This window comes from Muntiacus reevesi, chromosome 2 (genome assembly GCF_963930625.1).
Source record: "Muntiacus reevesi chromosome 2, mMunRee1.1, whole genome shotgun sequence".
In the NCBI taxonomy this organism is placed as follows: domain Eukaryota; kingdom Metazoa; phylum Chordata; class Mammalia; order Artiodactyla; family Cervidae; genus Muntiacus; species Muntiacus reevesi.
Genome location: NC_089250.1, coordinates 55,870,186 through 55,896,111, shown reverse-complemented (window position 1 = coordinate 55,896,111; position 25,926 = coordinate 55,870,186).

Genomic DNA, 25,926 nt, shown 5'->3' with positions numbered 1-25,926 from the left:
GATGAGCAAGGAGCTCAAGCTGCTGAGCACAACCCCAAGGAAGTCTGGGTGCCCTCCATGTGTTTAGAGTACACATTTTGAGACACAAATGTGGTTTTGTGATTAGGGACTTTGAGTCTTGCTATGTAGGTGGTCTCCAGCCTTGCAGCCCAGATTCCTTCCTCTCTACAGGGAGAAATACAAACTGAGAGCCCCAATTCTGGCTGGGAGGTCAGACTTGGGAGCAGGTTTAGGAAGAGAGTGAAAGAAAGAAATACTCCCATTTAAGAATCTGGAATCAATGGCCTTGACCATACAGCCCAGAAGAGCACCTGTCATCCCAAGTCATGAAGAGTTTGAAAACAAAACACCTAGAGAAATAGGGGGGCCTTTCCATCAATTGTATCTTGAAATTAATGAGATCATCACAGTGGCTCTTTCAATAATAAGGTGAATGTAAGACCTCCCTGACCCTACCTACCAAAATCTTTCTCATGGCTCTCAATATTCTAATACCTTAGGTTCTTTAAGTTTGATGAACCCTTTAATGTAGTTTCATTCGGGTGATCTGATGATGCATTTTCCCCTTAATTTCAAGCCAAAAAAATTTTTTTAGTACCAAATTGCAAATAGACTGGCCACTAAAAAACTGTAGTTTAGAAAAATAGAAGCTCCTAAAGAAAAAAATGGTAAAAAGGTGAGGGGGAAATCAAACTGGTGCAGTAAGTTTTAAGGAGAAATTCAAGTTTTCTCTCCTCAAAAAAAAAAAAAAAAAGAAGAAGAAGAATTATTGTCACTGAAGTAGCTGGAATAATTCTTATTTGTCTCTAGGAACCAGAATTCAATAAATATATATTGCAGAAATGAATACATATTGCAAAAGAGAAGGGACCTTTCTTTAATTAGTAACTGGAAAATCTAAAAACCAGGAGATAATCCAGGTTAAATTCAAAATGACAGTACATGATAACAAAGCCTTAAACCTTTACCCAAAAAATTGTAACTCATCACACAATCCATTGACAAGTCACCCCATAATGAATTCCATAATTGCTTCTCTCTGCAACCATAAACATCTCCATTTTCTTCATATAGAGGTTCAAATATTCTTATAATAGTTTCAGCAATAAATTGAAGTTGTAGTAGCTTCCCCTTTGCCTTATGGCTCTTACTTTTATTAAGTAGTCGTAATAATAGTAGTAGAGACACAATGAGGTCCCTGGTGTGTGCCTGTGATGAGTTCAGCCGATCAAGGTTCAACCCTTGATGAAATCCATCGTGTCTTCAAAGTAAAACTGTTCTTTCTATATAAAAGAGGATTTATTTTACACCTACATACTGAACAGAAAAATTAAACTTATGTCACTCCCCCACCCCCCCCAATTAGGAGTTTTAAATTCAGACACGGAATTAATTCATCCTCACATATGACCATGAAAAGAGCTTTTCCAGGCTTGATTCAGTGAATCTGCTGCAACTCAAACCTTTACTGTAAGATTTTAAATTCAGGTGAGTTTCAAGAGTCAGTTTCTGTCCTTATCCTCAAAATTAGCAGTTCTGACAGTTTTCCTCTGCATTCCATTGTGACTTTAGGTTCATCCAAGCTGATTCCACCAGTTGGTACCATCTGAGGAATCTTATTACCCTGGGCTTGCTTCTGCCTGGTTTAGTTCTTCCCCCAAATGATACTGATCCTTTGTCTCCTGACCCTGATGCTTGATGCAGCTCTTTGCAAATTAAGAAATAAATTGAATCGTGGTAAACAGGATCCAGACCACAGAAAGTGGGGTTTAGGGACAGAAGGCAAAGGATGAGCATCACATATCAGTCAGTATGTTTCTCGAGTTAATAGAACAAAGGAGAAGACCCTTCAGTAACTCAGTGGGAATTGAAAAGGCTTTTGAGGGCATTAGGTCTCTTCCTGGTTCGTTGTTTGTTTGTTTGTTTGTTTTTAAAGGCCTTGGCAGAATAGTAATAAAAGGACACTTCCTTAACATCACCGGTAGTGAGAATGGATCCAACAGCCAGCAATACTCAACATTTTTGAAGTCAGGAACAACAAATTTCTGTTCTCATCACTGTTATTTAATTTTGTTCTGAAAAACCGCACTTCTAGAGCAACTGGACAAAATAATAATAACAAATGGAGTTAAATACACGAGAAAGTAGAAGGTAACATTCTCATTATGTGTGGATGATATGATTGTATGACTTTGGAAGAAAATCCCAAAGAAAGCTTGCTAAGTGTACTACAGTATGAAATTAACTCAAACACTGGGCACTGTGTTTTAATACTCACCTACTACATACCAGTAAAAGATAACATCTATGAAGTAGTTACCCTGGGCCAGGCACTGTTTAATTCTTTGCTACTCATAAACTATACAGCTATAGCAATAAAATTTTATACTTACTGAGTGTTTATTGTGGGCTAGGCCTTGTCAAAATACTTCAATACTTTTGACAATTGTAAGAGGCTTTAAATCCTGTTTGTGTCATATGACATTATAGATTAAAAATGTGTTGTTACTACACATATTTATATAGCATAGCTTATAATTACACATATATGTGAATTTACATATTATCTATTAAATTATATATAATTTGTTGTGCTATGCATTATAAATTTTATTTTATTACCGATTAGTCATGGTTATATTTTTATATTACTACATACTTATATAACATTTCACATGCTATAATTACATATATATAAAGTAATATATTACCAATTATATAATTTATTATGCTATACTATATTTTGTTAAATAGATTAATATCTACTAATGTGTTTTATTTAGGGCTTCCCATGTGCCAAAGCAGGAGATGCAAGAGACTCTGGTTTGATCCCTGCATTGGGAAGATCCCCTGGAGAAGGGCATGGCAACCGGCTCTAGTATTCTTGCCTGGAAAATTCCACGGATGGATGAGCCTGGCAGGCTACAGTCTGTGGGGCCACAAAGAGTCAGATATGCCTGAACACACACAACAATATGCTACATTACTACATAGTTACATATCTCATATCATAGTTACATGTGTATAATGGATACAATAGTACACATTAAGTTATATACAACGAAACTACATTATACTACACTATGTTTTTAATCCCTCCATCTATGGAGGAGGAAACTGAGGTACAGGAAGGCATCCTTCATTTGAGGTCATGAGGCTCCTGGAACTCTGCTCTGGCTCCAGAATCGCTCCTTTTTTATTTTTGGCAGTGCTGGGGGCCACAGGGCATGCAGGATCTTAGTTCCCACACTGGAGATCGAACTGGTGCCCTCTGCCGTGGCAGCGCTAGTCCTAACCACAGGACCACAGGGAAGCCCCCAGCACCCCTGCTCCTAACCTCTGCGCTCCCTGCCCTCTCTGGCACCGCTGAGCTCTCCACTGACCGTGGGGATCTCTGCCTGCTCTGTGCCTGGAAAGAGACAGGCACGGACAGACGCTCTTGCATCTCCTGCATTGGCAGGTGGATTCTTTACCACTAGCTCCACCGGGGAAGTCCTAACGCTTCTGCCAAGGGTCAAAAGCTCAGTGAGCATGTCGTGTGTGATTTTAAAATTCCAAATGGCCCCATTCTCCCAGCTACATGGCACTGAAGGTGGGAGGAACACGGAGAAAGGCAGGGTGCATGCAGGACACAGAAAGGGAGGCAAGGCCCCTGGATTTCTTCCTTCAGGACTGTGAGGAAAGGACCACATGGAAACAACCACTGGTGACAGATGCTGCAGAGGAAGCATGTGGGGGGCGACCGCGGAGCGGCAGCTGGACCACTTTGGAGCTGAAATGGTAACCAGGAATGGTGGGAGGAGCCAGGTGGCCGAGCTGGGTTCTCACCAGCCTCCCAGGCCCATGCCTCTGTGCTTGGCCTGGATTCCCCTCAGCCACCACTCCGTTTCCTACCCTCCCACATACACGCCTTGATTACTTCCAGGGAGTCTATATTTCTTGGTGGCACTAGTGGTAAAGAACCCGCCTGCCAGTGCAGGAGATTTAAGAGACACGGGTTCGATCCCTGGGTTGGGAAGATCCCCTGGAGAAGGGCATGGCAACCCACTCCAGTATTCTTGCCTGGAAAATTCCATGGACAGGGGAGCCTGGCGGGCTACAGTCCTTGGGGTTGCAAGGAGTCGGACACGACTGAGCAACTGAGCCCACACACACATATTTCTTGCAATAATTGGTGTGTTGGTCGCTCAGTCATGTCCGACTCTTTGTGATCCCACGGACATAGAAGTCCATGGAATTCTCCAGACAAGAATCCTGGAGTGGGGTGCCATTCCCTTCTCCAAGGGATCTTCCCGGACCAGGGTCTCCTGCATTGCAGGCAGATTGTTTACTGTCAATAATTAGACCCACCCTAAAAACCACCTGATGGTTGGGTACAGAGTAAATGCACTCAGTTTATAGCACATGTATCAACACCAACACTAACCTCTTACACAGTAAAACCGGGAAAAGATATAAACCACAACAACAAAAAAAGTTATAAAATATTTAAGAACAAATGTAACAAGCACAGGTTTTTATTAGATGAAAACTGTACCTTTACTGAAATACAGAAAGGAAAACTGGACTAGATGGAAAAAAAACACACCCCTCCTTGTGCTTGGCTAGGAGGACTGCACATTGAAAGAGGACAATTCTCTCTAAACCAACCTCTAAATGTAACACAACCTCAGAGTACACTTTTTTTTTTTTGTCACTCCATGTGGCTTGTGGGATCTTGGTTCCCCAACCAGGAATCCAACCCATGGCCCCTGCCATGGAAGGGCAGAGTCCTAACCACCGGACCTCTAGGAAATTTCCTACCCTGATTTTTTTTTTCCCCCACAAAATTTTTTGAAAGCAGCAAAATTATGCTATGTAGTTCACCCTGGAGATTATATCATACAAAAGAAAAGCAGATAAAATTCTGAAAATTAAGGTTATGGACAGGAGACTTGCCGACTAGATATAAAAATATTCTAAATATTCCAACCATGTTATAAAGAGACAGAGCATTAGAACAGAACACAAGTCCAGAGAAGAGACTCAAGTATTTGGAAATCTAATGTATGATCCAAGTGGCATTTGAATGCATTGGTCAAGATTCATTGGTTACACGTAACAGAAACTCACTATGAAATAGCTGAAGCAAAGTGAGGATTGGATGGAGATTCGTAACGTTCCAGGAAGATCAAGGGTGGATATCTGCATCTTGGATTTATCCTCCCAGATTTTTTTCCCCTCATATGGTGAAAACCCTGTCCCTTGCCCCAGTTCTTCCAATCTCACCATCAAAACTTGACTGAGAAACAAGAACCAAGCAACAGACCAAGCAGCATATCTTCACCCACGCTTCCCTTTGTACGTAAAGCGTGCATGTGTGCGGTGTTGGGGGAGCATGTGTATCTGTTTGCGTATGTTTAAGCTTTGCCCACCCCAGCAGGATGCATAGTAAACAGGCAATATTGGATGCCTCCAGGGAGCAGGTACAAGGTGAGAATCTTTTCCCTTTACTGGACTTCAGGAAAAGCGTTAAAGATAGTCCCCAGGTCACAGCCCAGCCATCTCTGCTCTGTGCGGGCACATCTTGTTTTATTGATCTGCTTATTCCCCTTTACCTGCAATTTCCCTTTCCACCATTGCCAGCAATTCCAGGATGTTAGATATCTAACCCTTTGGTGTGTGTGTGTGTGCTTGGGGAAAATGTGAAAATTGTCTGGGGAAACATTTTCAAAAAAATGATGCAAGTTTATATATTAAAACAGTGCAATCACAGCAAGAGGCATATCAGATGTCATTTACTTGGACCCATTCTGCATTTTCTGCACCTTCACCGAATGAAACTATTCTAAATGACTGGGTGTGGCTTTGAAGTCACTTATCTTGAATTTGCATGTGAATATTGAACATGCTTTTTAATAGATATATCTGCAATATTTTGAAGAGAACACAGACATTTGCTCAGTATTTGCATTTGTCCAATGAGTTTGTAACTTCAGTTTTTCAATTTATTTTTAATTGGAGGATAATTGGTTTACAATATTATATTGGTTTCTGCCATTTATCAATATGAATGAAACATAGGTGTACATATGTACCCTCTCTCTTGAGTCTCCCTCCCACCCCATCCCATCCTTCTAGGTTATCCCAGAGCACCAGATTTGAGCTTCCTGCATCATGCAGTAATTTCCAGTGGTTATCTAATTTCACATATGGTAATGTATGTGTTTCAGTGCCACTCTCTCAATTCATCCCACCCTCTCCTTCCCGATGAGTTTGTAACTTTGGATTTGACAAATGTGATAGCTCTAAGAATAAGTGGAAAACATGTAGGCCAACATCAAACAAGTTGCTGTTTTTAGGATTAAACATGCTAGTTACTATGCTAGTTATGGTATCTCATTAGTCACCCCAAAATTAAGACAGTGTATGCCAACATGTATTCTGATCAACCAGCAACAACAAACCTGGATTCAGATTAACCACCAAACTAAACACAAACATTACAGACTTCACCCACCACTCATTATTCCTTCAAATTTCACTTTTAACCTTCTGTTCTTGTTTTTTTATTCTCCTTCAGGGATCACAGTTCACTGTGCATCAGTTTCCAATAATCCCAATGGGCTCTGTTTGCCTATCTTCATTCATTAAAAAAAAAAAAAAAAGGTTTGGCTAGATTGGGTGCTCCCCAGGTGGCACTCGTGGTAGAGAACGCTCCTGCCAATGCAGGAGAGAGTAGGCAGAACTTCCTGATCCCTGGGCCGGGAAGAATCCCTGAAGGAGGGCATGGCAACCCACTCCAGTATTCTTGCCTGGAGAATTCCGGGGATAGAGCCGCCTGGCAGGTTATGGTCCATAGAGTCCCAAAGAGTCAGATATGACTGAAGCAACTTAGCATGCATGCATGTTGGATAGATCAAATATTTTTTGGATTTTTTTTGAGGAATAGTTGATTTACAACATTGTGTTACTTTTGGGTGTGCAGAACGGTGATTCAGTTATACACATCTGAACCTAAAGAATAATATATATTATTTATATTTATATATGTGGTTAGATTCTTTTCCCTTATAGGTTATTACAAAATATTGAGTATTGCTCCCTTCAGTCACTTGATTTTACTCATTGTAGGAACAGGATGGTTGCTCTGCTGAGAAGCAGCAGCTTCAGTTCCGTTCAGTCACTCCGTCGTGTCCAACTCTTTGCAACTCCATGGACTGCAGCACGCCAGGCCTCTCTGTCCATCACCAACTCCCTGAATTTACTCAAACTCATGTTTATCCTCTGTTGTCCCCTTCTCCTCCCGCCTCCAATCTTTCCCAGCATCAGGATCTTTTCCAATGAGTCAGTTCTTCGCATCAGGTGGCCAAAGTATTAGAGTTTCAGCTTCAGCATCAGTCCTTCCAATGAATATTCAGGACTGATTTCCTTTAGGATGGACTGGTTGGATCTCCTTGCAGTCCAAGGGACTCTCAAGAGTCTTCTCCAACATCACAGTTCAAAAGTATCAATTCTTCAGCACTCAGCTTTCTTTATAGTCCAACTCTCATATCCATACATGACTACTGGAAAAACCACAGACCTTTGTAGGCAAAGTAATGTCTCTGCTTTTTAATATGCTGTCTAGGTTGGTCATAACTTTTCTTTCAAGAAGAAAGTGTCTTTTAATTTCATGACTACAGTCACCATCTGCAGTGATTTTGGAGCCCCTCAAAATAAAATCTGTCACTGTTTCCATTGTTTCCCCATCTATTTGCCATGAAGTGATAGGACCAGATGCCATGATCCTAGTTTTCTGAATGTTGAGCTTTAAGCCAACTTTTTCACTCTCCTCTTTCACTTTCATCAAAAGGCTCTTTAGTTCTTCACTTTCTGCCATAAGGGTCATGTCATCTGCATATTTGAGGTTTTGATATTTCTCCCACCAACCTTGATTCCAAGCTGTGCTTCATCCAGCCCAGCGTTTCTCATGGTGTACTCTGCATATAAGTTAAATAAGCAGGGTGACAGTATACAGCCTTGACATAGTCCTTTCCCAATTTGGAATCAGTCTATTGTTCCATGTCCAGTTCTAACTGTTGCTTCCTGACCTTCATACAGATTTCTCAAGAGGCAGGTCAGGTGGTCTGGTATTCCCATCTCTTGAAGAATTTTCTACAGTTTGTTGTGATCCACACAGTCAAAGGCTTTGGCATAGTCAATAAAGCAGAGATAGATGTTTTTCTGGAACTCTTGCTTTTTCGATGATCCAATGGATGTTGGCAACTTGATCTCTGGTTCCTCTGTCTTTTCTAAATCCAACTTGAACATCTGGAAGTTCATGGTTCATGTACTGTTGAAGCCTTGGCTTGCAGAATTTTGAGTATTACCTTACTAGCGTGTGAGAAGAGTGCAATTGTGCAGTAGTTTGAGCATTCTTTGGCATTGCCTTTCTTTGGGATTGGAATGAAAACTGACCTTTTCCAGTCCTGTGGCCACTGCTGAATTTTCCAAATTTGCTGGCATATTGAATGCATATGTGCTGGCATATTGCTCCCTTCAGTCATTCGATTTTACTCATTGTAGAAACAGGATGGTTGCTCTGCTGAGAAGCAGCAGCTATAGTATCCAAATTCCATTTTTCATATTTCCAGGAATCTTCAACAGAACTTTCACATCAGACCAAGAATAATTTATCAAATATCTTTCCATCAAGAGCTTATCAGAACTGCCCTCTCTGACCTTTCCTTTATCCTGAGCTGCCCTTGACATATTGACACAAGGATGTGATGATGATTCCTGCTTCTGACCCCACTAAGCAACAGGGGGTATGTTATTTTTAATTTATATAAATGGTGTTATGGTACAGATCTCCTTCAGTTTTTTCTCTCATCCAGCACTTTTAAAAAAGTATTTTACTGAAGTAATAGTTGATTTACAATGTTGTTAATTTCTGCTGTATAGGAAAGTGATTTAGTCATACCTATATATATATTCTTTTATACTCTTTCCCATTATGGCTTATCATAGGATATTGAAAATAGTTCCTTGTGCTATATAGTAGAACCTCGTTTTTTATCCATTCTATGTATGCTAGTTTGCATCTGCTAATCCCAAACTCCCAACCCATTCCTCTGCCAACCACTTCCCCTTGGCAAGCACAAGTCTGTTCTAAGTCTGTTTCTGTTTCATAGGTAGGTTCATTTATGTCAGATTTTAGATTCTACATGTAAGTGACATCATATGGTATTTGTCTCTTTCTGACTTTATTTAGTATGATAATCTCTAGGTCCATCCATGTTGCAGCAGGTGGTATTTCATTCTTTTTACTGTGTGAGGAACACTCTTGTGTGCTTTATCCATTCATCTTGTCGAAGGACATTTAAGCTGTTTCCATGTCTTGACTGTATAGTGAAGGACAGGGAAGCCTGGCATGCTGCAGTTCATGGGCATGCAAAGAGTTGGACACAACTTAGTGACTGAACAGCTCTTTTTAAGATCTATCCCCGATGCTGTGTATGTGCCTGGTCCACAGCTTCCATTGTGTACCTGTGGCCACTGCATCAGTCAGTTAGAGTAGATTACACTACAGTAACAAATACTCCCCAGATTACAGGCATATCTTGTTTAATTGCACTTTGCTTAATTGTATTTACAGATACTGCATTTTTTTTATAAACAAATTGAAGGTTTGTAGCAACCCTGTCTTGTCAGATGGTGTTAATGCCTTTTAGCAATAAAGTATTTTCAAATTAAGGTATGTACATTGTTTTTAAAAACACAATGATATTACACATTTAATAGACTACGGTATAAACATATTTTTATATGCGCCCTGAAACCAAAAAAAATTATGTGATTTGCTTTATTGCTGTGGCTTAGAACTGAAACTGCAGCATCTGAGGTATGTCTGTGTAATAGTTTAAAACCACAAAGGCTTATTTCTCATAGATGCTGCACGTCCACTGTAGATAAAACACCAACCCTTGACTTCCATTTGCAGGTGATACACAACCACTCTGCCCACATTCTCATGGCCTTTTACTTTTATTTCACATGGTCCCACCTACCTCACATGGCAGGGAAGTTCAGTCCCACCACGTGGTCATGGAAAGAGAAAGCTGGAATATTTGTGGACAGGCTTAATGACCACCAGGGACACTCGGACTGCCTTCAACTCCCTGATTCCCCAAACAATGGTGTGATAAACACACTTGTATATGTTCCATACAGGCCCATGGCCACGGTTTTAGACATACACCCAGGTGTGGGATTGCTGGGCAGTACAGCACATATTTCATTTCCCTCAGGAGTACCAGGTGATTCTCCAGATGGCTGCTGCAGTCTGAACTACAAGCAGGTACAAAAGTGTGTCTGTCCCCACATCCCTCTGATGTGGTGGAAATAACCACCTTTCAAAATTTTGCCAGTCAAATAGAGATAAAGTGATAGCTACTATTGTTCTTAATGTAGTCTCTGGTTCTAATGAGTTGAAGCATCTTTTCATATACTTATCAGCCTTTTAGATGTCTTCTTCTATAAAGTGCTTGTTCATACCTTTTTCTTAATTTTTTTTCTATTAGGGTTACTATAGTTCTATTGTTGATTTTCAAGAGTTTTTGGTAGAAATTTTTTACTGTATGGCCTATAATATCTTCTGGATTTAATATGGATATACTTCTGTCCCCCCAGAAAATTAGATGTTATTTTAATGGCTCACATAGCATCTCCCAACACTTTGCAGGTAAAAAATTAAAGGTAGGTAGAGCAGGCTTGAATCAGAGTCTGAGCCAATTGAAGCCATACCTGAGCCAATTGAAGGTGGCTGAGAAGGTGGGACTTATACAGTGACAACTTCTATTTAAATCACAAAGCTGAACAGAAGAAAAAATTTTCCCCAGAATAAAGGGGAGGATTGAAGGGGAGTGGAAAGGATGGATGCTCTTCTTTTGGACAAAGTAACAGATGACCCCTGGATTGGCATTTGATAAAAAAAATAAGTCCATGCATCTATCAGGATTCTTTTGATTGCAAATGCCAGAAACTAAATTTTAAAAAAGGAACGTACTGGTTCAAGTAACTCAAAAGTCCGATGGATAGGATAGCTAGATCCAGGTGTTCCAATAATACCTTCAGGTCTCCATCTTTGATTCCATCTCTCTGATAAGCTGTCTCCAAGGTAGACTGTCTCCAACAACCAGACACACATAGGACCTTAACAACAGCAGCATAAAGAAAGTGGTTTTTTCTTAATCTCTGTGGTAGAAAAACATCATAGGGAGGACTTCTGATTGGTCCAACCTACAAGACACACCCTTTTCTAAACCAATCACTGTGGCCAGATGGAGTTGCCTGATTGGTCAGACATGGGATCAAGGATAGATGATGGATAAGCCACTTCAGATACAATGAGAGGGTGCCCCATAGAAAAGAGGGAGAGAGTTCTTGCCAGAAGGAGAAAGACGGATGGACAAGCAGAACCCAGAAGTGCCAGATCCAGGCCAGATTTCTACCTCATTCCTTACATCAATATGCATTCCATATGGACAAGGACCGGGGGGAATGGGAAGAAACCGCAGGAGTGAAATTACAATACTGGTGACTGAAAGAATTAGGGACTCAGCAAATGCCCTTCCAATTAAGACACTAAAATCAGACACTATGATGACAAAGACTGATGCCTTCTAAACTTCCATAGCACAAACACAAACCAATCAATCAGACTCTCCATAGGCAAGATCAAGAGACTAGTGACAAACTGGGAGGAAAACATTTGTAACCCACACGGCAAAGTATTGTGATCCCACATGTGCCTAAGAGTGCTTAGAGATTCAGACAAGGTGGACATCCACATGGAAAGCTGAGAAAATGACATGAATTAATTCAGAAAGTGACAGTGCAAGTGCAGTGCCTGTCTGAAAGGTGGGAGGGAAAAAGAGGAAAGTTTTTAAAAATTGCCAACTCTGGGTAGAAATATGAATGTGCTCAGACTTCTCCCTCAGGGCCACCCTCCAAAAGCAGATGGATTCCTGGTGTGGAATGACCAAGGGGGTGGACAGAGCTTGGAGGTGTGGGCTGGGGTGTTGACACATGCATGTCCAGTCCCTTCAGGGTGGGACCTGAAGGATGAAAGAGAAGGTGCAGACCCAGGTACCTCTGTTTGTATGCTTGCATCAGGTCCCTTGGATGCTCAAGTGGTGGATCATTCAGAGCTTTTGAGAGCCAGGTTAGAATTAGGGACATTATCCTAAGAGCAACAGGAAGCCCCCCTGAAGGATTCTTGGTAAAGAGAATGGCAGGAATAAATTCAGGTTTTTAGAAGATTCTTCTGGCTTCAAGGGGGTGAATGGGTGTCACATTAGAAAGGAAGAAGAGGGAAGGTTTGAGAGAGTGCTGTTGTAATTCAAAACAGAGATGATGGCAATTTACATTGGAAAAATGGGAAAGTGAGGAGGAGACACAAACATGGTCATGGATGCTATATGGGGTTGGAGAGAGCAAGGGATCAGGGGTCACTTTTTAGGCTTCTGGCACCTCTTACTGGTGGGCAGTGGTGCAGTCTGCTGGGACAGGGAGCTGGACAAAGATTCAGCTTTGGTGGGAGGTGGGGAGGGAGCGGGGAGAGGAGACCACAGATACATCCAGTTCATTGCCTTTGAGACATCTGAGCAGGGCTACCAAGCAGGCAATTGGATGACTAGGTCCAGAGCTCTGGGGACAGGCTGGGTTGAGGAGACATGTGGCGTCAAGACTAGATTTTACATCATCCAAGGTGCCACCTACTGGAAGCTTTACCATGATTTCAGATACCACTAAGAAAGAAGAAAAAGCACTGATATTCAGCTATACTATGCCCCAGACTGAATAGTTCTGATTTCAGATAAAATGTAAAAAAAAAAAAAAAAAAATGCATCTGAGAATTTATTAAATTGATTGTTAGGGTGTAAGTTTGGCTTCTTCTGAGGAACTGAACATGGTACAATCGAAGGTCCCTTCTGTGATGTGGAGAAGCTGGAAAAGGTATTACAGCCTTGCTGCATGAGGGGTCCCAGGGCCCTTTTGTGTGTCTCTCCTTTCACATTATGGCGCACCCATCTCCAGAGCTGTTTTCAACTTGCAAAACTAACACTCGGTCCCCATTAAACACTAACACTCCACTGTCCCGGCTCCCTAGCTCCTGGCAACCACCATTTGATTTTCTGTCCCTATGCATTTAATAACCTCTGGTTCTCTTTAGTACACTCATCCTTGGAACCCAGTTGCTCTGCTGGGAGGAAGCCTGAAGGAGTTCATGAAGAGACCACTTGGATCCCAGCTGACAGCAATCACGCCCCTCCTCACGTGAGTAAACAAGCTGAGGCCAGCCCCCATTTCAGACCACCGGCCAAAGCTCAGACACCGGAGCAGAAACAAGCTAGCCCCCCACTACACTTGGTCTGAATTCCTGACCCAAAGAAACTATGAGAATAATCCACATCACTAAGTTTGGGGGCCATTTGTTACGTAGCCACAGTAACTAAGACAGTAGATAATTCTTACAAAGAGTTTCTCTGTGAAGGAGAGAAGGAAACTGGGGGAAGGGGGTGACCCAAGGGAGGTAAGTCAAGGACAGCTGGTCTGTATTTTGCTTCTTTAAGATGGAAGCAATCTGAGTACATTTTACAACTGAGGGGAAAGAAATACCCATGTGAGGAGACTTGAGTGACTTCCCTGGTGGTCAGTGACTTAAGACTTCATACTCTGAATGCAGGGGGGCTCAGGTTCAATTCCTGGTGAGGGAACTAGATCCCACAGACCTCAATGAAGATTGAAGATCCTACATGCTGTTACTAAGACCCAGCACAGCCAAACAAATATCTTTTAAAAAGGAGACTTGAATATTCAAATGAAATAGGACGAGTCCATGGGTAAGTTTTTCAGTGGATTGGGTTTGATCCCTGTCAGGGAACTAGATCCCGCATGTCACAACTAAAGATCTCATATGGCAACCTAGATGCCCATCAGCAGATGAATGGATAAGAAAGCTGTGGTACATATACACAATGGAATATTACTCAGCCATTAAAAAGAATTCATTTGAATCAGTTCTAATGAGGTGGATTAAACTGGAGCCCATTATACAGAGTGAAGTAAGCCAGAAAGATAAACACCAATACAGTATACTAATGCATATATATGGAATTTAGAAAGATGGTAATGATAACCCTATATGTAAGACAGAAAAAGAGACACAGATGTATAGAACAGACTTTTGGACTCTATGGGAGAAGGCAAGGGTGGGATGATCTGAGAGAACAGCATCGAAACATGTATATTATCAAGTGTGAAACAGATCGCCAGTCCAGATTGGATGCATGAGACAAGTGTTCAGGGCTGGTGCACTGGGGTGACCCAGAGGGATGGGATGGGGAGGGAGGTGGGAGGGGGGGTCAGGATGGGGAACACATGTAAATCCATGGCTGATTCATGTCAATGTATGGCAAAAACCACTACAATATTGTAAAGTAATTAGCATCCAACTAATAAAAATAATTGGGGGGAAAAAGTTTAAATAAATAAATAAATAAATAAAGATCTCATATGCTTCAATGGAGACCCATCACAGACACATAAATAAAATACATTTTATTTAAAGGAGACTTGAATATTCAGATGCAAGAGGCTGCGTCCATAAGGTAAGGTTCCTGATGCAGTAGAGTGGAGGCGGTTCTAAACACAGGTGGAGGGCTGGCCCACCTGTGAGGAGGGACCCCTTCCTAGTTATCAGGTGTAGGAAGGGCGTGCTGTAGGAGAGGACCAGGTGCTCACAAGGCTATAATGTGTGTATACACACTTATATAAGCTTATATACACTTATACACACTTATATAAGCTGTAATGTGGAGAATGAGATGGGGTGCTTGTGGGATAGCCGCTCTATTCTCTGTGAGGACGTGAGTGGGGAGGGTGAAGTCAGAGGTTTGGGGAGAAAAAAGAAAGTTGGAAACATCTCTGCAAAGAAGGGGAGAACATGTTGAGGACAGGTGCAGGTCCTCACCTGCAGGACAGGTGAGGACAGGTGGCTGACTTGATGCTGGTGATGAGGAATCTCTAGGAAATCAGGTGACCCTGGTATGTGCTTTTTTCCTGTATAGGAATTATCTACCCAGGTGCAGGCAAGGTAGAGTCACCCAGGGCTGGGGTTCTGAAAGCACATGTGATAACAGGGCAGTGGAATCAAGGCTTTAGCAAAAGAATGATTGTACATGATGGAGCATGAAAATTAGGCTGGAGAAGGACAGAAATTATGGTGGGTTGGGGCAACTGAGGCATTCTGACTCAGCATTCCCACTTCCACAAATGTATGTGGAAAAGAACATTGAGCCCGGGTGTCCAGCAGTTAAGACTCTCAGGGCTTTCACTGCTGTGGGCCTGGGATCTAACCCAGCTTGGGGAACAGAGATCCCATAAGATGCCCATGGTCAGTCACTTCAGTGGTATTCAACTTTTTGAAACCAGATGGACTATACTCCACCAGGCTCCTCTGTCCATGAGATTTCCCAGGCAAGAATACTGGAGTGGGTTGCCATTTCCTACTCACAAGATGCACAGTGCCCTGCCTTCCCCCCAAAAAAGAGAGAGAGTACTGTGAAAAAAGAGAAAATGTGGCCCACTTCTGGTTTCCGAGTCCCTGTGTAAGGAACTTAGAAACAGTCACTCCATCCTAACAAGTAAAAAGCTGGGCAGATTATTAAAAACAGAAACCGAAAAAATCCACGATTCTTCCTGGATCTCTAAGATGGAAGAGGACACAGAACAGACTGCTGCCTTGAGACTGGAGAGACCAAGAAGCAAAGGCAGGAATCGCTACTTACCAGGGTGGGACTCACAGGTCAAGGCCCTGGGGACCAACGTCAGGCAGGAAAAGGTGAACTGTTAATTGAAAGACTGCTGGAGGCTCAGAGTGGATAACTCTGAGCTTACAAACCTAAGATCACAGGGGTAGAGGGACCCTCAAATACATGAGATTCACCAGCAGAAGCTCAGCAGTGGTAGGGGACCCCCAAATATCATGAGGTTTATCAGCATTAGCTCTGCGAGGTTCCCCTAGCATTAACAAGTATCTGAGAAGAAGCCCTCAGGCTACCAGCATGGAGCTGGGGAAAGGACCATTTTGAATACTCAGAACAATTTGTTCTTCTTAACAAGGCCTGCCCCTCAGGGGAAGCAAGTAACCAGCAACTGGGGAAGGGCAAGACCCAACTGTAGAGTCCTTTGGAGTCATTTGGTTCGGCCTAAGTGTACGGAGATCAGACCAGTCCATCCTAAAGGAAATCAGTCCTGAGTATTCATTGGAAGGAATGGTGCTGAAGCTGAAACTCCAATACTTTGGCTACCTGATTCGAAGAACTGACTCATTTCAGAAGACCCTGACATTGGTAAAGATTGAAGGCAGGAGAAGGGGATGACAGAGGATGAGATGGTTGGATGGCATCACTGACTCAATGGACTTGAGTTTGAGCGAGCTCCGGGAGTTGGTGATGGACAGGGAAGCCTGGCATGTGGCAGTCCATGGGGTCGCAAAGAGTGACCCAATGGACTGAGTGACTGAACTGAGCTCAAGTGTGGAGAAGAAAAATGGAGATACACGGGTGAACTTCACGGTCCAGAGACACAAGCTCACTAAAGACTTAATCACAGGCTATAGGACTCTTCCCCTCCCCTACTCCTCACCACCATGTTACTATTTACAAGGGCTATTTACAGCATTTCTTTTTACCCAGTACATCATATTTGCCTATCAAGAAAAGAAACACCAGCAGAGAAGAAAATTTAAAAAGGCATACCAAATGGCAAAAATCACAATCTGAAGAGATGGAGCAAGCATCAGAACTAAACATGGCAGGGATGTTGGAATTATCAGATCAGGAAAGTAAAACAGTTAATATAGTAAGAGTTCTAATGGATAAAGTAGACAGTAGGGAAGAACAGATGAACAATGTCAGCAGAGAGATGCAAATCTTAAGAAAAAACTAAAAAACGCTAGAGTTAAAAAAAACTGTAACAGAAATGAAGAATACCTTTGATGGTGGGCTCACTGGAAGACAACATGATTCCAGGAAGAGTCTCTGAGCTGTAGGATGAGTCTCTGAGCTGTAGGATGTACCAGTTTGTTGTATTAAGTAGCTAAGCTACGTCCAACTCTTTGTGACTCCATGGACTGTAGCCCTCGAGTCTCCTCTGTCCATGGAATTTTTTCCAGGTGAGAATACTGGAGTGGGTTTCCCTTTCCTTCTCCAGAGGATTTTCCCAACTCAAGGATCAAACCTGTATCTCCTGCATTGGCTGGTGGATTCTTTTACAGATAGAATCCTGAAAATCTGAAAAGCAAAGAGTACAAAGACTGTAGTTGTGTAACATGCATGGAATGCCTGGAGAAGAAAAAAAAAAAAAGAGCAGAAAGATATTTGAAAAGATACTTTCAAGAATTTCCCCAAATTAATGTCAGTAGGCCACCCATCCAGGAAGCTTAGGACACCAATTAGGATAAATGCCAACTCCCCTCCCCACCCCATCCCCAGATAATCCCTACACCAAGATAGATCATTTTCAAACTACAGAAAATCAAAGATGAATAGAAAATCCTGAAAAAGCCAGAGGTGGGTAGGGGGTTGTGGGGGAAGCCCATCTTAACTAAAGAGGGAGAAAAAGGTAAGAATTATACTTCACTTCTCCTCATGCAAGCAAGAAGAGAGTGAAATTAATTATTTAAAGTGTTAAGAGAAAACCCCACTAACCTACAATTCTTTATTCTGGGAAGTTATCCTTAAAAATTTAAGGAGAAATAAAAGATTTTCTCAGAGAAACAAGCAAACAAAAAAGTAAGGAACTCTGTTGCCAGTAGACCTGTCTTGCAAGAAATATTAAAAGTTCTTTGAAAAGAAGGAAAATAAAGCAGTATACATTAAGTAAGGAAGAGCATTGAAGTAGAAATAGTGAAAATAAATACTTTCTATTTTTTTTTAACTTGGCTGGGCCTCAAGGCATGTGGCATCTTAGTTCCCTAACCAGGAATTGAACTCTTACCCCTGCATTGGAAGAATGGGGTCTTAACTACTGGACTGCCAGGGAAGTTACAAAACTTCTATTTTTCATATTCTTAATATAACTAACAGATAACACTTTGTTCAAAATAATAATAGCAAGAATATATTTGATTATGTCTGTTAATGTGCATATATGCTTATACGTGATCAGGTATAAACAAAATGAAAGATAGCAGTAACACACGGGTAGGAGGAAGAAATCATGAATAGTTTCTTATTATAAGGCATTCACACTACCTGTGAAATAGTATAATGTTATTTGAAAAAGAATTTGGATTGGTTGTAACTGCAGCCTGCCAGGCCCCTCTGTCCACAGGAATTTCCAGGCAAGAATACTGGAGTGGGTTGCCATTTCCTACTCCAGGGGATATTTCTCACCCAGGGATCGAACCTGCATATGTTGCAAACTCTATGACAACTACAAAAACAGCTGGGGAAAAAAGTACAATTGATAAGCTAAGGAAATAGAGAAAATGGAATTATTTAAATACTCAATTGAATTGACAAAAGACATATGAAAACAGAAACAAAAACAAAGGTAACAAATAGAAGATATTAAGGAATATAGTAACTATTAATCCAACTATATCAATAATCACTTTGAACATTAGTGGTCTAACTGTACCAATTAAAAATCAGATTGTCAGAGTGGATAAAAGCAAACAAAAAGATCAAAGTATCTGTTGCTTACAAGAGATCCTCTTTAAGCATAGAGACACAGAGATTTAAAGTACAGTTGACCCTTGAACAACATGGGCTTGAACTGCATGGGTCCACTATATGTAGATTTCTTTCACAATGTACTACAGTACTATATGATCAAGGGCTGTTTGAATTCATCGATATGGTGAGTCAATTGGGAAGTTGTACCTGGATTTTTGACTGCACAGAGGGTCAGCGCCCCTATACCCAAGTTGTTCAAGGGTCAACTGTAAATGGATGAAGGAAAATAAACTATGCTAACACTAAACAAAAGAAAGCAGGAGTAGCTATATTTGTTTTAGACAGAGCTGACTTTAAGGAAAGCTACCAGGGATAGAGAAGGGTATTACATAATGATACACAATTCTCCAAGAAGATGTAACAATCCTCAATGTACATGTGTATCAAACAACAGAGCATCAAACAATGTGAGGGAAAAAGTAATAGAACTACAAAGAGAAACAGATAAATCCGCTATCATAGTTGGAGTCTTAACACTCTATGAGAAATAGACTGATTCGACCAACAGAAAATCAGAAAGGACACAGCTGAACTTAACACTAGCCATCAACTGGATGTAACTGACATCCTCAGATTACATCATCCAACAACAGTAGTTTCTTCTCAGTTTCTCACGGAACATTCATTAAGAGAGACCCCATTCTGGGACATAAAACACACCTTCCCAAATTGAAGAGAAATCATACAATAAGACATTCAGAACCCAATGGAATTAAACTAGAGATCAAGAACAGAAAGGTGACTGGAAAATTCCTGTGATTGAACAAAATACTTCTAAATAACATGGGACTAAGAACAATTCTCAACAGAAAATTTGAAATATGTGAAAATGAAAACACAACTTACCAAAATTTGTGGGATGCAGCGCAAGCAGAGTGCAGAGGGAAATTTAAAGCACTGAATACATACATTAGAAAGGACAAAAGATCTAAAATCAATCATCTTAGCTTCCAAATTAGGAAAATAGAGAAAAAAAAGAAAGAAATGACAGTGAGCAGAAGAAAATGAAGAATTTGAGCAGAAATAAATGAAATTGAAAACAGGAAATCTATAGGGAAAATCATGAACCCAATGCTGGTTCTTTGAAAAGATCCATTATGGCAATAAGGACTTCACTATAGATTCTATAGACATCAAAATGATAAAAAACAAATAGTATTATTTGATAGTGATTAAATCGGCTAATTCTTTATAAGATAAAATCTACTAAAATTCATGCAAGAGTAGACAACCTGAAAAAAATAGGCAACCTAAATGAACCTATCTATATTAAAGAAATTGAATTAATAATCTTCCAAAACAAAAAACAAGAGCCTGAGAGGGGCTCACTGGTAAATTCTACTAAACATTTGTGGAAGAAATGATACTCATTCCCTACAACCTATAGTAGATTATATATTTTAGAAAAATATATATTTTAGAACTTTGTCTTCTGATGCACAAAATTTTTAAAGATTTTTAGGAAGTCCAATTTTTGTTTTCTTTCTTTGCTGTGTCTTTGGTTCATGTCCAAGAAATCATTGCTGAATCTAGCATTGCGAAAATTTGCCCTATGCTTTCCAAGATTTTTACAGTTTTCGGTCTTATATCTTACATACATTAGATCTTCGATCCATTCTGAGTTAATTTTTTATATGGTGTTAGGTAAGGGTCCAGCACCATTTGTTAAAAACTACCCTTTTCCTCACTGAATGATCTTGATAGTCTTGCCAAAAATCATTTGATGATATACGTGTTGGTTATTTCAGGTCTTTCTAGTCTATTTCGTTGGTCTATAGGTCTCTCTATATGCTAGTACAATGTTAGCAAACACTGTTTTGATTTACTATAGCTCTGTAGTAAGTTAAGTTTCTCTGCTCTAACATGTAAACTTTTAGAGAAAGCATCTGATAGTAAATATTTTAGGTTCTGTGGAGGAAGAGCAAACTCAATGATGTACATACTTATAAAACAAGAGAAGAAACAAGTTTTTAATTGATGAAATTAAAAATAGAACTAATTTTTGTTATGTAGGTCTGCTAATGAGAAGAATGGAGTATTTTAGGCAGGGGTAATGTTTGCTTAGTTGGTGATCAAAGTTAGTGTCCCTTATGCAAATATTCATCTGTAAATGCTGATCTGTGATGAGGTTTCGTTTTCCATCTCTGAAAATGCCCTTTCACAGAGACAGACACTTCCAATACTGGCATCAGTGCACAAGCATGTGATTTTAATTGAGCATCTTCATCACATACAAGGCAATCACAGAATTCTAGTAGGTTCTTCTCCTGACATTTCCATTTAGCATGTCATTGTATTGCAGGTTAATCACTTCCCATTGAACGCTGGGTAGAAGCTGCTTGGGTGCAGATTTAAATGGATTTTTGAATATGTAGATTTCTTTTGAGTTTGCATCAAAGTCTAAAAGACACTACTTGAACTGCAGTTTGAACTCAGAAACTAAATACACTGTGAGTTTGTTTGAGAATTGAGATCTTCACTCTTGTTTCATATTTGAAGCATGAGAGGTAAAACAACTTGACATTACATGTGGTTCAAACACTTTTAGTTAGTAACGGTGAAATGACTGAACCACAGTACGTTTTATATATAAACTCTGTATAGCCTTTTGAATATTAGTTTGAATTCATTAAAAAAAAAAAACATTTTCAAGTCCACAGCAAAATTTAGTTTCCAAAGCCATTCAATATTTGTTAATAGTGGTTGAAGGATAGAGGTTATTCTTATTCGGAAAAATTTTAGTCTTGACTCAGAGCTCAAAATATCTCAATAAAGCTTAGTTAATGATAAGCCTTCAAATTTTCTGAGTTACAACAAAGTTACAATATTCTGAGTTCAGCATATCCCTCTTACGGTTCTGACAAAATGTCACCGAACTGATGTTCATGTCCACAAGAAGAAATGAAGTTCACTATTGATACTGCTTCAGTAATACATGATAGATTCAGATTGAAGTACCTGCTGATAAATAATACAGTGAATTACCATAAACACCTTACATTTTCACAAGCTTTGCATGTTTTCCAGCCAAGCCAATTGCTGTTCCACCCCTATTTTTTCCCGTTTTATTGAAAAATAATTGGTACACAACCTGTACAGATTTAAGGCATATACAGTATGATGGTTTGATTTACAGAGATTGTGAAATGATGACTTCTGTAGCTCAGTTAATAGCATATCTTCTCATATAGATACAATAAAAGGGAGAAAAAGAAAAGATGGGGCGGGGGGGGGGGGGGTTGGATTCTCCTTGTGATGAGAACTCTTAGGATTTACTCTCTTACCTTCCCTGTGTGACACATAATAGTGTTAGCTCTAGTCCTCTTCTGCCTCACACCTTCAGCACTTCTTCATCTTATAAATAACTGGAAGTTTGTACAGTGTGATGCACACATATTTGAACACCTCTGGTTGTAACACACCTTAGTTGATTCTACTTCAGTCTGCACTGAATTTGTGTTTTATTAATGTCTTTGAGAGCGTCCCAGGTAGCTCTAATAGTAAAGAACCTGCCTGCCAATGCAGGAGACCTAAGAGACGCAGGTTATTCAAGCCCTGGGTTGGGAAGATCCCCTGGGGGAAGGCATGGCAACCCACTCCAGTATTCTTGCCTGGAGAATCTCATGGACAGAGGAGCCTGGTGGGCTACAGAACATGGGGTCACAAAAGAGTCAGACATGACTGAAGTGAGTTAGCCTGCACGATGTCTTTGAGTAACTACAGGTGAGATTGTTTTCAATCTGACTATTTAGAGAAGCTAATTCTGTCATCACTCCTATCTTAGCACTGACTCCTTAAATAAACACCAACTGAGTAGTAACATCTGCCCTGTTTTTAAGTTGTTCTTGTTCCCAATGTCCTAAATTCCTCAAACTTCTCTTCTCAGTATGAGGCTAATATTCTTTAAAAACATTTTGTTTCCTGGACCCATTTATTCAGCTGTTGCAATCAAACACCATTTAATTAACTTACCACTTATAAATGGCTTCTTTCTTGGCTAAGAAATGAGCCCCTTGACAACCAATTTTGGTACTGGATTCTTTTTCATTTTTGTATATGTGTTGAAGAAAAATTCTGTCACACGATAGAATTTTCTGTCACAAGAAAATTCAAGACAATCTTAAGTTTTCCAATCTTCCTAATCTTCCCTTTGATTTGGGAATATCTGGATGAATGCTTAGTGTGGTTGTGGTCCCACTAATGTATACTGTAGTTTTTAAACACAGCTCTGGTGTCATCACACAAACACAACATCTTGACGTGTAATGTAACAACAACAGAACTCAGTCCATTATGCTTTACAAGCATGACAGTCCGTCCACTTTGGTCTTCTTTTCTTGTTCTGACATAAAGAACAGTGCTCGGCTCTGGAAACTTTTTGTTTAATCACAGTATGGCACTATGTGTGGCACTCCAAGTGCTGCTGAGTTCTAACTGTGTAACTGCAATTTGCGTTGTTCCAACCATTGGCATAAAGCCACAAGAGCAGCATACAGTCTCTGCTACAATTACTCACCTTTGCTTCCGTAGCAGGAAAACACCCACAGAAAGTATGTAAACAAATGAGCACGGCTGTGTAGCCTTAAAAGTCTATGGAAATTGAAACCTGAGTTTCAAATAATTTTCATGTGCTGCCAAAGAGTCTTCTTTTATTGTTTTCAACCATTTAAAACTGTTTAGAATGAAATAATGCCATTTGCAGCAACATTGATGGACCTAGAGATTATCATACTGAGTGAAGTAAGTCGGAGGAAAACAACATATGATCATATATCACGTCTATGTGGAATCTAAAATACAACACAAATGAACCTACCTATGAAAGAGAAACAGACTCACAGACTTAGAGAACACACGAGTGGTTGCCATGGGGGAGAGGGTTGGGGAAGGGATGGATGGGATTAACAGATGCAAAATTGTATATATAGGATGGATAAACAACTAAGATATATCCCTGTATAGCACAGGGAACTACATTCATTATCCTGTGATAAACCATTTTGGACAAGAATATGAAAAAGAATGTATGGTCACACACATAACTGAATCACTTTGCTGTACAGTAGAAATTAACAGAACATTGTAAACCGACTATACTTCAATTTTTTATAAAATGTAAGAACTGTTTAGCTGATGGGTCACACAAAATAGGAGGCAGGTCAGATTTGGTTCACAAGCCATAGTTGCCAACCCCTGCTTGCGCTCAGTCATTCAGTTGTATCTGACTCTGCAACCCTATGGACTACAGCCTGCCAGGCTCCTCTGTCCATGGGATTCTCCAGGCAAGCCAACCCCTGCTATATGTCAATAAGTGTAATTTTTATTTTTTAAACTTCAACTTCATTTCATTGTTTTTTTTCATTATTTGTAATAGCTAATTATTTTCACATGATCTAAAATGGAATAAGTTCATGAAAGGCAGAGAGTATAAAATCTCCCTCCCACCTCAGCCACCAGCTCCTGATTCCCCTGGAAGAAAATCAAGGTTGCTGGTTTCTCATGTAACATCCCAGAGCTATTCTGTAAAATAATAAGTAATTACACACGTTTATACCCTTCTTTCCTCTTCATCTTTACATGAAAGGTAACATACTCCACACCTACCGATATGGCAACAGTCAACGGTGGACAATAACAAGTGCTGACAAGGATTCAGAGAAATTGAAACCTTTACACATTGTTCGTGGGAATGGCAAATGCTGCAGCTACCTTGGAAAACAGATCGGCAATTCCTCAAAAAGTTAAACAAAGAGTTTATATACAATCCAAAAATCCTGCCCCTGGACATAGACCCAAGAGAAATAAAAATATGTTAACGGAAACATTTATACACGAATATTCTTATCAGCATTACTCATAAGAGCCCCAAAGTGGAAAGAAATAACCATAACCTAGTGAATAGACAAAATGTGGTCTATTCATATAATGAAATATCATTTAATCATGAAAAGGAAATGAAGTACTGATATACAATACAACATGGTTGAACCTTGAAAATATGACGCTAACTGAAAGAAGCCAGTCACAAGAGACCACATACTATATGATTCTATCTATAGGAAAAGTTCATAAAAGGCAAATCCAGAGAGAAAGTAAGTTAGTGGTTGTTGGGGGCTGGGAGGCGGGAAGACTAGGAGGTGACTGCTAATGGTAACAGGGTTTCTTCTTGGGGTGCTGAGAATGTTCTGGAACTAAACAGTGGTGATGGTGGTAAAATGTTGTGAATATACTAAAAACCATTGAATCGTACACTTTGAAAAGGTGAATTTTTTGGAAAAGGTGTGAGCATTATTTCTACATAAAATAAGGTAGCATCCTATACACACACCCTTTTCCCTTAACAGTATCCAGTGCGACCCCATGAACTACACAGTCCATGGGATTCTCCAGGCCAGAATACTGGAGTGGATAGCCGTTCCCTTCTCCAGGGGATCTTCCCAACCCAGGGATCGAACCCAGGTCTCCCGCATTGCAGGTGGATTCTTTACCAGCTGAGCCACCAGGGAAGCCCAACAGTATCCAGAGGCCAATTTAAAGGGGGTGAGAAATGCAGAAGCTGGGAAATAGACTGGCTGTCTCCCTCGGCATCAGCAAACTTTAAATTACCAGTAGCCCATATCTCAAGGAAGGGAATAGAATCCAAGAGTCTTTCTCCTATGTTCAAAGGCGTTTGAACTGGTTATAAGAAGGCCCTATACCACCAAAAACCAAACCATCACAGACAGACCCTGTGGCTTGCAGAATATACTCTGTCGAGTTCACTGTCTACAGTACATTTAACTGAAAGTTAGAGCAGTAGCTGAGAAAGGCTGACAAATTGAAAATGGAATTAAAACATTCAGGAAGAGTCTGTGATTCCCTGAGACCCCATCACCCTGAAACACCCCTGTTTAGGGTCTCCTCCCTAAGACCCTCCCCTTCCCAGCAAAGACACCGTCCCCCATTCTCCTCTCTCCAAAGTTTGCTTGGCTGGGAAACAGCATACAAACCCAGTGTGGTATGGGAGCAAAACGCAGAACCAGAAAAATGCATTATACTGTGGAAGAAGGGCAGGAACTGGCTAGTGCATAGAGGCACACACCTTGGGGGCACCGGTGAGAATGGACTTGGGGTGCATGGGGAGGGAAGGTGGGGTTCTCTTTTCCATTGGAATGAG